Source organism: Carcharodon carcharias, chromosome 1 (genome assembly GCF_017639515.1).
Source record: "Carcharodon carcharias isolate sCarCar2 chromosome 1, sCarCar2.pri, whole genome shotgun sequence".
Classification (NCBI taxonomy): Eukaryota; Metazoa; Chordata; class Chondrichthyes; order Lamniformes; family Lamnidae; genus Carcharodon; species Carcharodon carcharias.
The window spans coordinates 105,893,936-105,909,577 of NC_054467.1; the positions used below are offsets into that span (position 1 = coordinate 105,893,936).

Here is a 15,642-nt window from a genome sequence, read left to right on the forward strand (position 1 = left end):
AATTCCACCATCTGTCATGATGGGATTTGAACCCAGATCCCCAGAGCATTACCCTGGGTGTCTGGATTACTAGTTCAGTGACAATACAATTGTGCCACCATCTCCCCACTTTGTTTAACAAACATCTAACACCATTCAGTAACCAAGGAAGTTAAGCAATGATCAAAAGACACTTCTAAACTCTGCATTTAGTCTTATTATTTTAGCAACAAACACACAAAAAAGGTTAACGTTCACTTGCATGCACCTTGCAGAATGAGTATTGAGATCACATCCCCAATGACAATATCCATTGTTCATTTTTTATTTACTTGCAATTAACTGCATCTGGATTCCCAAATAGCCAGATGTACCTGGCTAGTGACTAAATGTATTGTACAAAATTGTCCTGACTTATTAAACACCTTGTTGACTCATAATTGTTGAGCAGCTTTAAATGCTATTTTTTGGATCTCCATCCCCAAACTCCTCCACCTCTCACCCTCCCCTCCCTACATTTAGAAACTTTCTCAAAATATATCACTTTATCCATGTTTTTGATTATCCCTCCTAACACTTCTGTGAAGATTTTGTCTGCCAATTTTCTCTATAAAGTATCTTGAGATACTTTTTTGCATTAAAGCTGCTATATAAATGCAAGGTTGTGTTGTACATATGCTTTGAAATGAAACGCACGTCATTTAAACTACACCAGGTTAGTATGATACGATTGCTCTTTCAATATCAGTGTAATAGCCGAGGCTTTAAGGCGCAGAACTAGATTGTTATGCCAATTATCTGTTTGCTTTCCATGTCCGCACAGAAATTGTCCATCTTGTTTAAATGCTGGTAAATCTCACTTTCATCTCTGTAGTGTTTAGTTTCACAGGGTGTGGCTGGCTGGCTGTTGGAAGTTTCAAGCATTTATGTTGATTGTGCATGAATTTTCCCAAGAACGGTTGATGACAAAAATGCTCAGAGCAAACAAACCATCAAGTGTTTTTTTTTGAAGTTGCACAACAACGGGGGCATTTTTGCAGAATTTGGAAGTTTGTCAGGATTTTTGATGGGGATAAAAATTGGCTGGGAACCGCCAGGATACAACATGCCATTTGTTGCTGCGTCAGAGAAATGCCTGTCAGGTTGAGACAGTGACGTGAACAGAAAATAATATATTATAAAATAATATTGGTAATTGGAAAAAATGCAATAAATTTGAAAGCCACACTTATCTCCAGTTAGTGCGATTGTGATGGAGCATACCTGTGCCATTGATGGGCTTGCACATGTCACTGGAACTCTATGCATGGCCTACTCAATTGTGGGAAGTTGATCAAGTTCTGGATTTAGAGCAGATGAGCCCCATCCAATTTCAGATATCCTTTTGTAGAACTTCAAAGCTACTCCTGACTATGCCATTGGTTCCCACATGAACCACGACGTCTGGTTGGTTGGTTGTCCCATTTCAGAAACTTTCTGTATTCCATGGCACCCTGGGAGGTAAAGTGCCATTTCTGACTCTGAATCTCAGTTACAGAAGACTTCCATCTCCCCACTAAGACTGTAGAATCCTTGCAACCAATTATGACAAAATACTTTATTTATATCCTTTATCCTGTAGGTGGCAATGAGTTGCAAGTGGACCTGTAGAAGACTTCAGTTTATTATTGTAGACTGCTAGGCATTTTCTCCTAGAAATAGATATGATGTAGTGAATATGTAGGAATGAACCAATCTTGGAGCAGCTACTTAAAAACAGTGAAAGTTTTGACACCTGAGAAATTTTTTTTTCAATTTTCTGCCCTCTTCAAGAATACACTGGCTCTTGTTGGTTTGTAGTTCCACAGTTTCCATGTGGTCATAATTTAGGGGCGAACAATTGACTGGATGGAGAGCATCACAGTTGAGCTCTGTATTTACACTTTAGACCCCAAGTGTGCATTTGCAAGACAGGGCCACTAATAATAAAGATCTTCTTGGTTGATTGTTTTTCCCCTAACTTGCCCAGTAACTCTGAGGTCAGTTAGTATGCTCTAACTGCTGCCACGGTTGAGATCAACTAAATAAGCATAGACTAAAACTTAAGCATGGACTTTTTGGTCTTTATGGCTGAGAAACAGTATTTTATCCCACTGCGTCATTGGGTTGGATAAATTCTATTTCTTTCTTGTAGAAAGCACAGGAAAAAATGCATATCGGTATGCAATATCAAATCAACTTGAACAGTTGATTTGATATTACAGAATGTGAAGATTTCAACTATAAGGAAAGCAGACTGAACCCTTCTCTCAAAGTGGACACCTGATATAGGCCTTTAAAATTATGAAGTGATTTGATAGAATGGATGTGGACTGCTTGTGGGTGAGTCCAGAATAAGAGAACATAAATATAAGATAGCCAGAAACAGATCGAATAATGGAGTTAGGATAAATTTCTTTGCACGGAGATTGGTGAGCACATGGAATCCATTGCTGTGTGCAGTGGTTGAAGCAGATCTCATTGATGCATGTAAGGGGAGACTGAATGCACATCTGAAGGAGAAAGAAATAGAGGGATATTGGGGAAGGGTGGGAAGAGTGGATGGTAATTAGTGAGAGGAGGCTCGTGTGCAATATAAACACAGGTATAGACCAAAAGAGCAAATGAACTGTTTCTGTGCTGGAGATTTGATGTGATTCTATGAGATCTGGTTTTTATGTTGGGAGATTGCAGAAACACCTCATGGTTCTGAGTCTTAACATCCATGATTTTCCCATCATATAGCTGCAATCCAGCCTTTATTGATATCATTGCAGTTTGGGCATAATCTATTGGTTGGTAATATGAAAATTTTAAGTCTGTGAAATATGCACTGCAGTGTCAGATTATTCATGCAACCTGGCGGTTGAAAACAACAGCTTAGGAAAGACCCAAATTAATATTACTGAAAAGAAAGACATGTTGCCAAAGCTTTTTGTCTTGCACTCATCAGGACAAATAGAAGAATACCAAATTTCAAATGATCATAACAGTTTATACTACAGGAGAAAAGTGTGCCGATTGGTTGGCAAGTTGACCCTGGTCGAGGCATCATCATGGAAAAAGCAATGGGGAACTATAGGCTTCCCAAGCTCCTGGGTAATTCAAAAAAGATGCAAGGCTTGAACATATTCCTTTTGTTTTCAGAGAACAGGTCCCTGCATATGAAGGTATGTCACTTCTAGAAAATATAAATGAGCCAAGTTACAAGCTAGACTGATTATCTTAAATTGGTTGCTAGTGTAGCTATTAGCACACTCGGGATTGTTCTGCCCGATCACAGAGTCACACCTAATAGTAGATGTTTTGTTTTGGGTTTTGCAAATGTGGGCTGGTGGAGTACAGTCTATAATCTGCCTATTACAAACAGCCTAAGGAACATACTGTTTGATTCATTCAGGAAATCACTGGGACGTACGGCCTGTACCCTACACCTGACATCATACTGGCACTGAAATTCATACACGACATTGCTCAATTGTGTGGTAGGCAGAACATCTTTTTGGACTGACAGCAGCATCCTATTAGTGGAAAATACCATTTGTTTACCACTGCGTGGTAGCTTAATTGGGAAACAACTTGCTTAACCTGTTCAGATTTTTCAGATACTTTGCCTTTCCAGAGTAAAGTATTTGGGTGGATGTACAAGACCCTACGACACTATTTCGAAGAAGAGCAGGAAGGTTATTTCGATTTCTTGTCCAATATTTTTCCTACAATCAACATCACAGAAAATAGATCATCTAGTCATCACCACATTGCTGTTTGTGGGAGTTTGCTGAGCACAAATCAGCTGCTGTCTTTCCTACATTACAACAGTGACTGCACCTCATTAAGTACTTCATTAGCTGTAAGTCACTTTGAAACATTCCAATGGTGGAAAAATGTGTGCGATAAATGCAAGTTTTTTTTTAAAGCAGGCTTTTATGGAGTTGAACTGTTAAAAAAGCATTTGTGTTTTGAGGAGCTTAAAGTAAAAGGGCATTCTGATACCTTCCTCATGCAACTTTTCAAAAACTGTATAGAAATAGCATTGTTGGTCAAAATTCTTTTCAGATTAGTTGCCGGTGATTAAGTGTGACAACAAATGATCTGTAGTTAACTTCTTTATAGAAAAATAGAAAAAAAAATACAGATAAGTGGACTCTGAGCTTGCTGGGTGGGCAAAGGCTCGTACAAAAAGAGTTTGACAGAGAAACCTTTCGGGAAGGAATACCAGTGAATAGGGAATAGACGAATGACAAAATGGCTGCCAATGATGTAGCAAGAGAAGAGTTTTCTATTGGAGGAAATCTTGATCTCCAATTCTTGATGTTGGAAAGGCAGTGTGACACTGTAGTCTTCAGGTCTACAGAGTGCTAGAGAGGTGGAGCTGCCGTGTACATATATATGGAAATCTGGTGATTATGTCACTGAGGGGAAACATGTGAATAAGGAAGAGGAAGAAAACAAGGAAGCACAGCCCTTGAGCACTCAGAATCAGCATTGCAGGAGTGAGCCACTCATGTTTTCACTTTTTTTATTCAAAAAAAGTGTATGTTCATCAGTTCTGCAAAAGAATGAGAACCAGACCCATTCCCCTGTTTAATTTAAAATTCCTTGTTCAGTAACTAATTGTGATGTGTTTTACTCATTGCATGAGATTCTCAATCCTTGTTGGCTACCTGTTGCAATATTGTCTCAGTCATTTATATGGATCAGGGCAAAAGAGAACTACCTTTTATACATTGGGACAGAGGGAGCATATGCTAGATACAGGAACAAAGTGAGAAAACAACCTTTAACTATGCATAATGTCTCTGCAATATTTTGCCTTGTACTGAGTTAGCTTTTCTGCTGTGTTATACATTTGGCTAATGTGGATTTGCATGAATGTGTATACTATGTAGGAGTGAAATGCAGATTCTGTTATTGTATGTGCATGGCTTCACACATGGCAAGTTCATCCAGGAACAAATCCACTAGAGCCCAGCTATACGCCTGTGACCCCACCCTCTCTAGCCCAGTGTATATCTGAGTTTTCCCATCTTTGTGCCTGTGATTGTGAAGGACACTGAGCAAAAATGGCTCAGAATTTCAAAAGGGTTTAAATATTCTGTACTTTTCACATTTCTTATAGGAATTTTGTTTTCAGATATCCTTAAATCTACAGTTACTACAAATGTAGTGACTGTAGCTCTATGAATTATTGTACTGTGTAGTATTATGTGACAGTGTGAACGAATCAGCCTGAAGCACGGGGAACCCTAGGGGTGGAGTTTTTTGTCTAGTTGTGGATCTTGATGGAAGCCTGTAACTGCTGCTAAAGCCCTGTAAACAAAGTTCACTGTTTCTTATGAGAAATCTGTTTGGAAAATCAAGTCCATGACAACTGACAATGAGGATGAATTGATTCTGGAGCTGTCCCTCACCCAGTGAATGTGGGTATCTTACTTTAAACAGAAGAAAGGGAAAATATACTCACCAGGTATGCCACTTCTTGGTAGGATCGACCCCTTCGACACATCCGCAGTGGATTGGAGTTAATATATAGAACGCCTCTGTTTCTTTTTCTAAGCAAACAAAATAACAGGGCAGGAAAAAAGGAAAGCAATTCGCCTAAGTGTCTGTGGGAGTAAAACTTATAATTTAATCCATAGTTTGATGGCCCCGAATGCTCCCAATCCAAAGACCTTCAGCAAATTGATAGACCTCGTAAAGGGTCATTTTTCTGTAATCATGCAGAGGTGGCAGACCATAGCAACATACCTAGCGAGGCTGAAACAGCTAACTGAACATTGTGACCTCGGGGAGAAACTAAGTGATATGTTAAGGGGTCATTTGGGCTGCGGTATGCATGATGATGCCATTCAATGACAGTTATTAGCAGAAGAGAATATTGATTTTAAAAGCATTGGAAATAGTGCTTGCAATGGAAAGCACCGAACGGGATTCATAGGCCTTACAGGGTGTACAAAATGCTGCCATTTTCTAGTTGGAGCAGCAGCAAACTGCCAGGCATGGCGCAAAAACCAAGGAGTCAGCCGCAAAGCAGGAGATGGTCCTTGCTATCCAAAAATTAAAAACAATATACTGGAGACAGCTTAGCAGCAAATCTGAAAATGAATTGTTACCGATGTGGAAGTAACCATATCCCTGAAACTTGTATTAAAGAGGTGGAGTGCCATTATTGTCATAAAAGAGGGCACATACTGAAGCAATGTAAAGCAAGATTGAGACAGACTTCCTGGCAGCAAACTAAACTGATTGAAGTGCATAATGTGTTAGAACCAGAAACCACAAATTCCAATGTTTATTATCCATTTAATGCGTAGGTAGGGAAAATAGAGCCAATCTCTGCAGGTCAATGAAAACCTTTGATTATGGAAGTGGAGACCGGTACATCAGCCACTGTAGTGGGGGAGCACACATTCAAATATTTAAACAAGGGTACTCAACAATTGACTATGGAGCAGACTTTAGCCAAATTGAAAACGTATACTGGTGAAGTCAAACAAGTGAAAAGTATTAGCACTGTACCTGTCTATTACAAGTATCAGACAGCACAGCTCCCTGTGATTGTAGTAGAAGGTGAAGGACCAAGCCTTCTAGGTTGTAACTGGTTGAGGGAAACTAGCCTTGATTGGCCAGTGAGAATTCAAAAGGAAGCTGGAAGAGTTCCAGAGTTGGAAAAGGAACGAGGCAAGGTACTTCAGAAATTCAACAACCTAAAGAAATGAAGACTGTCTTGAGCAGCAGAAGAAACAGCTGAATGACAGAATTCAAGATGAAGGGGGTGAGCTTTGCAAAGAAAAGGAAAAAACCTGTTGAAAGACTTTCACACATTCCAAGGATCCCTCAGGTCAAAATTTGCACCTCTGGAAAAATACAAAGAGAAGCAGAATGAATTTAATGTCCCTCTGAACAAACTGAAGAATCAGTTGGCAGAGAAGATGCAGCAATGTTCAAGGTTCCAGGAGAGAGCCAAAAGATACAAGAAGGAGACAGAAGAGCTGAAGATTCAGCTGAGTGAAACAAAAGAAGCATTAGAAGGAAAAGTCGCGGAATTTTCCAAAATGCAAGTGGGTGAAGAAGCCATGGGTAGCTCAACCCCTCAATTGAACCAAGTTGAGATTTTGCCTGAGAAGTCTGGCTGATTGTAAAGTCAAAATGAAGGCGAGACTAAACTCTGGCAGACAGAAGACGACAAGATGGTTCAGAAAAGACAACGATCGACCCCCCACACTACTACAGGCTCAACACCTTCGGAGTTACTTATGAAGCGACACCTTCATATGAGTTTAAGCTTGGTACTTAATTTTGTGGGGAAGGTAAAGAACATCAAGGGAATTAAAAAGTGACTCATGATTTGCTTAGTTGAGAGCAAGAATTTACTGTTGGTGAAACAGTATTTGTACAAAACTTCGGCGGTGGATCATGTTGGTTACCTGGTGTAACAGTTTCTGTGACCAGACCACTGTCGTACCAGGTAGAAGTGGAGGACCAAACCACACGAAAACACGTAGATCATTTAAGGAGAAGGGAGATACCCCAACAAACTGATGTTCCACCTGCTACCATTGTTCATCAGTGTTCATCTGTTTGTTCTGCTCTTGGATAGACCCCAACTCAAGCTTCACACATGAGATTCTTGAAACTCTTAATAGGGAAAAGTCACTCAAGGTGGTTTTTGGTTGTCTTCCTCAAGTTTTATATCTTTGGAGTATCTTCTCCACAGTGGTCTGCAGCATAGGCTAATCAACCTCACATATCCTTTCCAACGGACTGGGTCACCTGCATCCATCAGGGTCAAGAACCCAGACTAGGTTTTGGAGTTGGGGCTCCATTCTCCATTCCCCAGGGCTCTCTGGAGTGGGGCCCAAACCCAACCCTTCTGTCCCAAAGGTGGGAATATTGAACCAATGGTCAACTCCATCCAGATGGATTTACTCCATCCAGATGGATTTGCACCATCGGATATAGACCCAACTTTTAAAATTTGAGCCCAGGCTGTTCAGAGGTGATGTCAGGAAGCACTTCTTTACACAAAAGATAATGGAAATCTGGAACTCTTGTCTCTAAATCATAGAATCATAGAGCTTTACAGCCTGGAAAGAGGCCCTTTGGCCCATCGTGTCCGTGCCAGTCGCCAAGCTCCTATCTACTCTAATCCCATTTTCCAGCACTTGGCCCGTAGCCTTGTGTGCTATGGTGTTTCAAGCGTTTATCTAAATACTCCTTAAATGTTGTGAGGGTTCCCGCCTCTACCACCCTTTCAGGCAGTGAGTTCTAGATATCCCCCATCCTCTGGGTGAAAAATCTTTCCTCAAATCCCCTCTAAACCTGCTCCTTACCTTAAATCTCTGCCCCCTGGTTATTGACCCCTTCAACAAGTTCCTTCCTATCTATCCTATCTATGCCTCTCATAGTTTTGTACACCTCAACCAGGTCCTCCCTCAGCCTTCTCTGCTCTAAGGAAAACAACCCAGGCTATCTAGTCTCTCTTCATAGCTGAAACGCTCCATCCTAGGCAGTATCCTGGTGAATCTCCTCTGCACAGTCTCCAGTGCAATCACATCCTTCCTATAGTGTGGCAACCAGAACTGTACACAGTACACCAGATTTGGCCTAACTAACATTTTGTACAGCTCCATCAAAGCCTCCCTGCTCCTGTATTCAGTGCCTCGACTAATAAAGGCAAGTATCCCACATGCCTTCTTAACCACCTTAACTATCTGTCCTACTTTCAAGGATCTGTGGACATGCACACCAAGGCCCCTCTCATCCTTTGTACTTCCGAGGGTCCTACCATTCATCGTGCGCTGCCTTGTCTTGTTCGCCCTCCCAAAATTCATCACCTCACTTTTCAGCATTAAATTCCATTTGCCACTGTTCTGCCTATCTGATCAGCCATTCTATGTTGTCCTGTAGTCTAAGGCTTTCGTCCATGCTATTTACCACACCACCAATTTTCGTGTCATCTGCAAACTTACTGACCATACCTCCTACATTCATGTCTAGACCATTAATGTACACTACAAACAGCAATGGATCCAGCACTGAACCCTGCGGTATGCCATTGGACACAGGCTTCCAGTCACAAAAACAATCTTCAACCCTCACCCTCTCCCTCTTCCACTAAGCCAATTTTGGATCCAATTTGCCAAATTGCCCTGGATCCCATGGGCTGCTACCTCCTGACCAGTCTCCCATGCGAGACTTTGTCCATGTAGTCCATGTAGATTACATTAACTGCACTACCCTCATTTACACACCTAGTCTGCTCCTCGAAAAATTCAATAAAATTTGCTAGACATGCTCTTCCCCTGACAAAGCCATGCTGACTGTCCTTGATTAATCCTTGCCTCTCCAGGTGGAGATTAATTCTGTTCCTCAGAATTTTTTCCAAAAGTTTCCCTATCACTGATGTTAGACTCACTGGCCTGTAGTTCCTTAGTTTATTCCTACCACCCTTCTTGAATAATGGTACCACATTAGTGTCCCCCAGTCCTCTGCCACCTCCCCTGTGGCCAGAGAGGATTTGAAAATTTATGTTAGGGCCCCTGCAATCTCCTCCCTTGCCTCCCACAGCAGCCTGAGATACATCTGGTCCTGGGGATTTATCCACTTCTAAGCCTGCTGAAACCGCTAATACCTCCTCCCTCTCAATGCTAAATTGTTCAAGTATATCACAGTCCCCCTCCCTGATTTCTATACCTACATTGTCCTTCTCTATAGTGAATACAGATACAAAGTACTCATTTAAAACCTCACCTCCGTCTTCCGGCTCTTCACACACATTGCCACTTTGATCCTTAATGGGCCCTACTCTTTTTCCCTGGTTATCCTCTTGCCCCTAATATACTTGTAAAACGCCTTTGGATTTTCTTTTATTTTATCCGCCAGTGTTTCTTCTTGCCCCCTCTACGCTCTCCTAATTTCTTTTTTAAGTAACCCCCTATACTATCCATATTCCACTTGGGCTTTCGCTGTTTTAAGCCCTTGGTATCTACCATAAGCTTTCCTTTTTTTTTCCTTATCCAACCTTGTACATTCCTCCACATCCAGGGTTCTCTGGACTTCTTGGTCCCACCCTTCAACTTTATGGGAACATGTTGGCCCTGTACTCTCACTATTAATGTTTTCAATGACTCCCACTGCTCTGATGTAGATTTTCCTACAGGTAGCTGCTCCCAGTCCACTTTGGCCAGGTCTTGCATTATCATACTAAAATTGGCCTTCCCCCAATTCAGAACCTTTTATTTCCAGTCCCTCTTTGTCCTTTGCTATAACTACCTTAAATCTTACTGAGTAATGGGTCACTATTCCCAAAGTGCACCCTCCCCGACAATTGCCTGGCTTCATTACCTAAAACTAGATCCAGCACCCCCCCTGCCTCCCCAAAAAAGCCTTTCACATGTTGTCTATCCCAATTAATATTGGGGAAGTTGAAATCCCTACTATTATTACCCTATTATTTTTACACTTCTCTGAGATTTGCCTACATATCTGCCCATCTATCTCTTTTTGTTTGTTTGTTGGCCTATAGTACACTCCCAGCAATGTGATTGCCCCCTTTTTGTTTTTAAGTTATACCGATTTGGCCTCATTTGAGGAACCTTCTAAGGTACCGTCCCTCTTACGGCAGTAATTGATTCCTTGATCAATATTGCGACAGCACCTCCCATTTTACACCGCCAACCCCCCCACCCCCCCCCCCAACCATCTCGCCTGAAGATTCAGTACCATAGAATATTGAGCTACCAACCTGCCCCTCCCGCAACCATGTCTCCATAATAGCAATGACATCATATCCCCATGTGTTAATAAACACCCTCAACTCATCTGCCTTACTCGCAAGATTCCTTGCATTGAAATAAATGCCATCCAGCCTTGCCATGCTCCCTTGTGCCTTCCAGACTGATTTGGATTTTCTTCTATACTTGTCTGTATATCACCCCCTACTATACCTCCGCTCCGTATCCCATCCCCTGGAAACCCCCCTACAAGGATGTCGGTCCCATTCTGGTTCAGGTGCAACCCGTCGGACTTGTACAGGTCCCACCTTACCCAGAAATGGGCCCAGTGATCTAGGATTCTAAAGCCCTCCCTCCTGCATCAACTGTTCAGCCACGCATTCATCTGCTCTATCCACTCATTCCTACACTCACTAGCATGTGGCACCGGGAATAATCCAGAGATTATTATCTTTGAGGTCCTGCTTTTCAATCTGCTACCTAGCTCCCTAAATTCTTGTTGCAGGACCTCATCCCTCTTTCTACCTGTGTCCTTGGTACCAATGTGAACCACAATGTCTGACTGTTCACTCTCCCCCTTCAGAATGCTCTGCAGCTGTTCAGTGACATCCTTGATCCTGGCCCCAGGGAGGCAACATACCATCCTGGAGTCACGTCTGCGGCCGCAGAAACGCCTGTCTGTACCTCTCAGTATTGAATCTCCTACCACTATTGCTCTTCCTCTCTTTCTCCTCCCCTCTTATGTAACTGGCCTGTGGCTGCACTCCCCAAAGGAACTGTCACTCTCGCCCTTTTCCAACACAGAAAAACTGTTCTTGAGTGAGATGCGCTCTGGGGCTTTCCTGCCTCCCTGCCTGCCTCCCTTCTTCTGACTGGTGGTCACCCATTCCTTCCTTGATTGCACTTCGCTAAGCTGTGGGGTGTGCTATCCACGTAACTCTCAGCCTTGCAGATGCGCTGCTGTGCCTCCAGCCAATGCTCAAGCTCCAAAACCCAGCACACAAGCTGGTCAAACCAGTGGCACTTCCTGCAGGTGTGGTCATTCAGGCTGCTAGGGAGTGTCTAAGACTTCCCACGTCTGCAGGCTGTGCAACACATGGGGCTGAGCTCCTTTGCCATACCTTTAGTTAAAATATCCTTGCCCTAAATTTAAGCCAAGTAGAAAATTATTTAAGTTTCTTTTTATTTTTTAAAAAAAGCTAGAACTCTTATTTTTCCTTAATGTAGCTTTAAAGTGGAGAAAAACAACTTTCCCACTACTTACCAATCAGCTCTCTGTTTTGCGCTGATGTCACTTTCGTCAGCCTTTTCGAATTCTGGCAGTGTTCCTGTTGGGGTTAGCTGCTGCTCTGACTGGCTCGATCTGGGCTTTGACCCTCAGGCTTTTATTGAGCAGCTCTGCTGGTGCCATTCACCCCCTAGGTTCACTCCACTGTGCTTCCGCTGCTGCTCTGACTGGCTGCTATTTGCTTGTGTGGAGGGTAAATGATGATGTGGACTATTGGACCCAGTAGCTTGTTTCCATGTTGTAAAAATGTTATGCTCAAATAGGGGATTGGGAGCAGATTTATCTCTCAGGAAATGAAAAACTTCTTCAATCCTAAATGCTGTTGAGCCTTGGGTCAATTGGAAATGTCAAGACTGAGATTGATTTTGTTTGGCATGAAGTGCATGGAGCCAAGGCGGCTAGATGGAACTAAAATGCAGATGGAACTAAGTGAATGGCAGAACAGGCTAGAAATGCTGAATGTCCTATTGTAGTTTCTACCATGCTTTCGTAATTCCAGGAATTTGTGGGGGAAAGTTTCCCTTGTATTGCAGCTGATTATTGGAGGAAGTATGTTGCAAAGATCCCTGATAATTGATTTGTATTAAATTAGCACTGCTGCTCCCTGGTCAGGTGTTGATACCACAAAGGCGATAGAGGAAGTTTGGGTTCAGTGCTGTTCAGGGGAAAAATCCCTCTGAATTCCAGCCATTCTTCAGGAGTAGGGCTGACAAAAATCAGTCTAATTTGTCTTTATCCTTTGCAGTATGAGAGATTATTAATTTTGTGATTATTTGTCTGATAAATATCTTCACTGCAGCCCTTAAAATCTAACGAGTCCTAATCGACTTCAAGAAGCATTTTGATAAGTTATTAAGTAAACAGCGTATCCATGGTGCTTTATTTCAGGAATACAGTCCCTCACTGCTGGATACTTGAACGTGTTTTTCAGGCTTCAGAGAGCATGAAGTTAATTGTAATGCAAATATAGCCAGGGAATTCACAGCCAATCAGATACATTTGACTTTATGATTACCTGACACAGGAGGAAGGAGCTGTTAGTCAGTCGGCTGAAGAGAAGTCTCATGTTGCAGGTCAAACATTCTCCGAAGCTGTTCGTTTTAATTAAGAAGATTTTTTTCCCCCTACAGCTTTCTCAGGTAAATGATAGGGGTTTCCCCCCTCCCCCCACACCCCCCCCCCCTTTTTTTGAAAGGCATTTGAATGAGACATATCTGCTTGCTGTGGCTTCTAGTGCTGCCTTCTGGGCCTTAAGTTGAAGGTTGGAGTGATCAATTGTTGGAGATATTCTTTGAGGTGCCCACCAGCAGGTTGCTCCTGTCACTCAGATGAGCAGCCTCCAGCACTGAAGTTCTTGTAAAGCTGTACCTTGGTCTGCTGGACGCACATCTGGAATGCATCTCTTTTAATATTATGGCCTAGCCTGGGGTCTAAAATCTGTTCGCTTTTCTACAATAGAAAGGTAAGTTTAGAAAATGGTGACATTAATCATCAAACACATTGTATATTTATATATATATATATTTTTTAAATAGTGTCTTTCATGTGCTGGTCTGTCACGTAAGCACATGAAAGGTTTGGGTATGCATACGCTTCAGGCTGTTGCTGTCAAGTGACTGGAAAATGTTTTATTACCAAAACTGCAGTGTAAAACAGTACACGGTAGATGAACACCCCTGGAGCTCATTTAAGAGTTTGAATTTCAGGCAGACGGAAATTAGTAAATCCTTTGCCTGAGTTAAAATATCATTGAGGTTTAAAATTTTGGTTCTAAGAAGGACTTAATTTAAAACTGAACTTAAAAATGAACTATTTTTGAGTTGGACAGAATATTGAGTGTGGAAATATCAGACAATTTTTGAATGTTATATAAAGTGTGTATACATATAGCAAAGTTTTAAAAACTTGAGGAGCTGGAGTCTCTGTTGCCTCTGCTGGGGTTCACCGCTGAGGACTCACTTTTTGAGTTTGTTGTACTGGCCCCATTCCCACTTTCCTGGCTCGGCTCTTACTCAGTCCCTCCTGTACCCAATGTTGTTCTTTCTAAATGCAGTCCCCTTCTCCTGTGAGCCACTATCCTGATTCCAAATAATAGCCAAAGATTTGAAGCATCAGTTTTCGTTTCCGCTGAATTTATGATGATCAAAAAACCCTAACAACAACCTGCTCTTAAGCTACCACTAAAATTTATTCACCGTTTCTCCTTCCTGCTCATGTTATTGATCTGTTTCTATGGCAGGGCTGGGCAGTTTCACCAATAGCAGGGAGAAAAGCCTGGCTGTTATCGGGCATTCTGCCTCCCACTCCAGCTATGCTACATATTAAGAATGAGACAAGGATATGTGGTCCAAACTTACTTGTTACCTTCCCTTCTCTTCCTTTCATTGATTTGATAACATGGCTGCAGATCAGGATGATTGTCATGATTCTGTGATTTGAACATAGAAGCACTCCAGCATTCAGTTAGAGCCTCTTCTCATATCCCCTCATCCCCAACTTATACCCCGGTCTTAACATGGCTACTCTAGCCACCACCAACCACCTATGTTTATAACTTAGTTTGAGTTGTGTGGAATTGAGAGTCATTGTCAAAACCCAATAACATTTCTGTAATAAAAGCAAAAAACTGCGGATGCTGGAAATCTGAAACAAAAACAAAAATAGCTGGAAAAACTCAGCAGGTCTGACAGCATCTGTGGAGAGGAAGACAAGGTTAACATTTCAAGTCCATATGACTCTTCATTAGAACATTTCTGTAATTTTAATCACAGCATGCAATTGTCAAACTGTTAGTTTATTCTTAATGCTGCTGGCTTTTTTAAAGAAGCAGTTAATAAAATCCCCACTTCAGTCTAGTATCAGTTTATATTACCAATTTTAGTCTAAATTGGGCAAAATACGGTTTAAAAGAATTCAATTTTGCAGAACGTTTGCAGATGCTGGTTTCTACTTGGCCAGTTTCATGCTAAAATACAGGTGCAGAGGCTCAAAATCCCTTTCGATACCTATGGAGAAAGCGTAATGAGGTCCTGAGGTAGATCAGAAGTAGGTGAGCTGGCAGTACTGGCCATACTTTTAGGCATTGTCAATATTAACCCTTCCCAACCTTGCAAGCTGCGATGGCCAAAACCCCACCCTTGCCAAACAGTTGTAGAAGATCATCCCCAAGGACCCTGTTTGGGGCCTCCCAGTTGCCAGACAGCCTGTCAATTTGGTCAACTGTCGGGTAGGAAACGGAACCAAAAGAAAATGATAGTTAGGTCCTGCTGGTAAGTCCAGCTTTGCCTGGTCCCCTCATCCCTTTTCAGCCTCTCCCCACCCCTCAGGCAATCCTGTAAATATCAAGCCCCATGTTCTTTGCCTTTGCTTCCACAATCAGTGATGAGAAAGAATGGTCAAGCTTTCTTCTCTATACATCAGTCTCTGCAAAGTCATTTAGAAGAGAGATGCTGGTAGTTCCCTACTTTCTGCCCCATTTATTTCCTCTTCACATGTTGTTTCATGCTGGAGTGTGGGTGCCAGCTTCTCTCATCTACCTCACCCTTATGAGTGTTGACACAGAGTGTCAGATTTTTATTTGATCTGCACAGGCATCACTGGCAAACTCTATCCTGTCCTCAC

The 15,642-nt window shown here is 42.1% G+C and overlaps 1 protein-coding gene across 5 annotated transcripts in view; it reads left to right on the forward strand.

The window, feature by feature from the left end:
• shroom3 (shroom family member 3) overlaps positions 1-15,642 on the forward strand; it is a 170,628-nt gene that overhangs the window by 70,154 nt on the left and 84,832 nt on the right. The window contains exon 1 of one of the 5 annotated variants that reach the window (XM_041190651.1): positions 13,071-13,160. The exons of 3 other annotated variants lie outside the window; for them this stretch is intronic. The gene's annotated coding sequence lies outside the window, so the exon portion shown is untranslated. Of the gene's footprint in view, positions 1-13,070; positions 13,161-13,442; positions 13,484-15,642 lie in introns of those variants that run through there. One more of the 5 variants, XM_041190676.1, reaches the window with a different exon arrangement.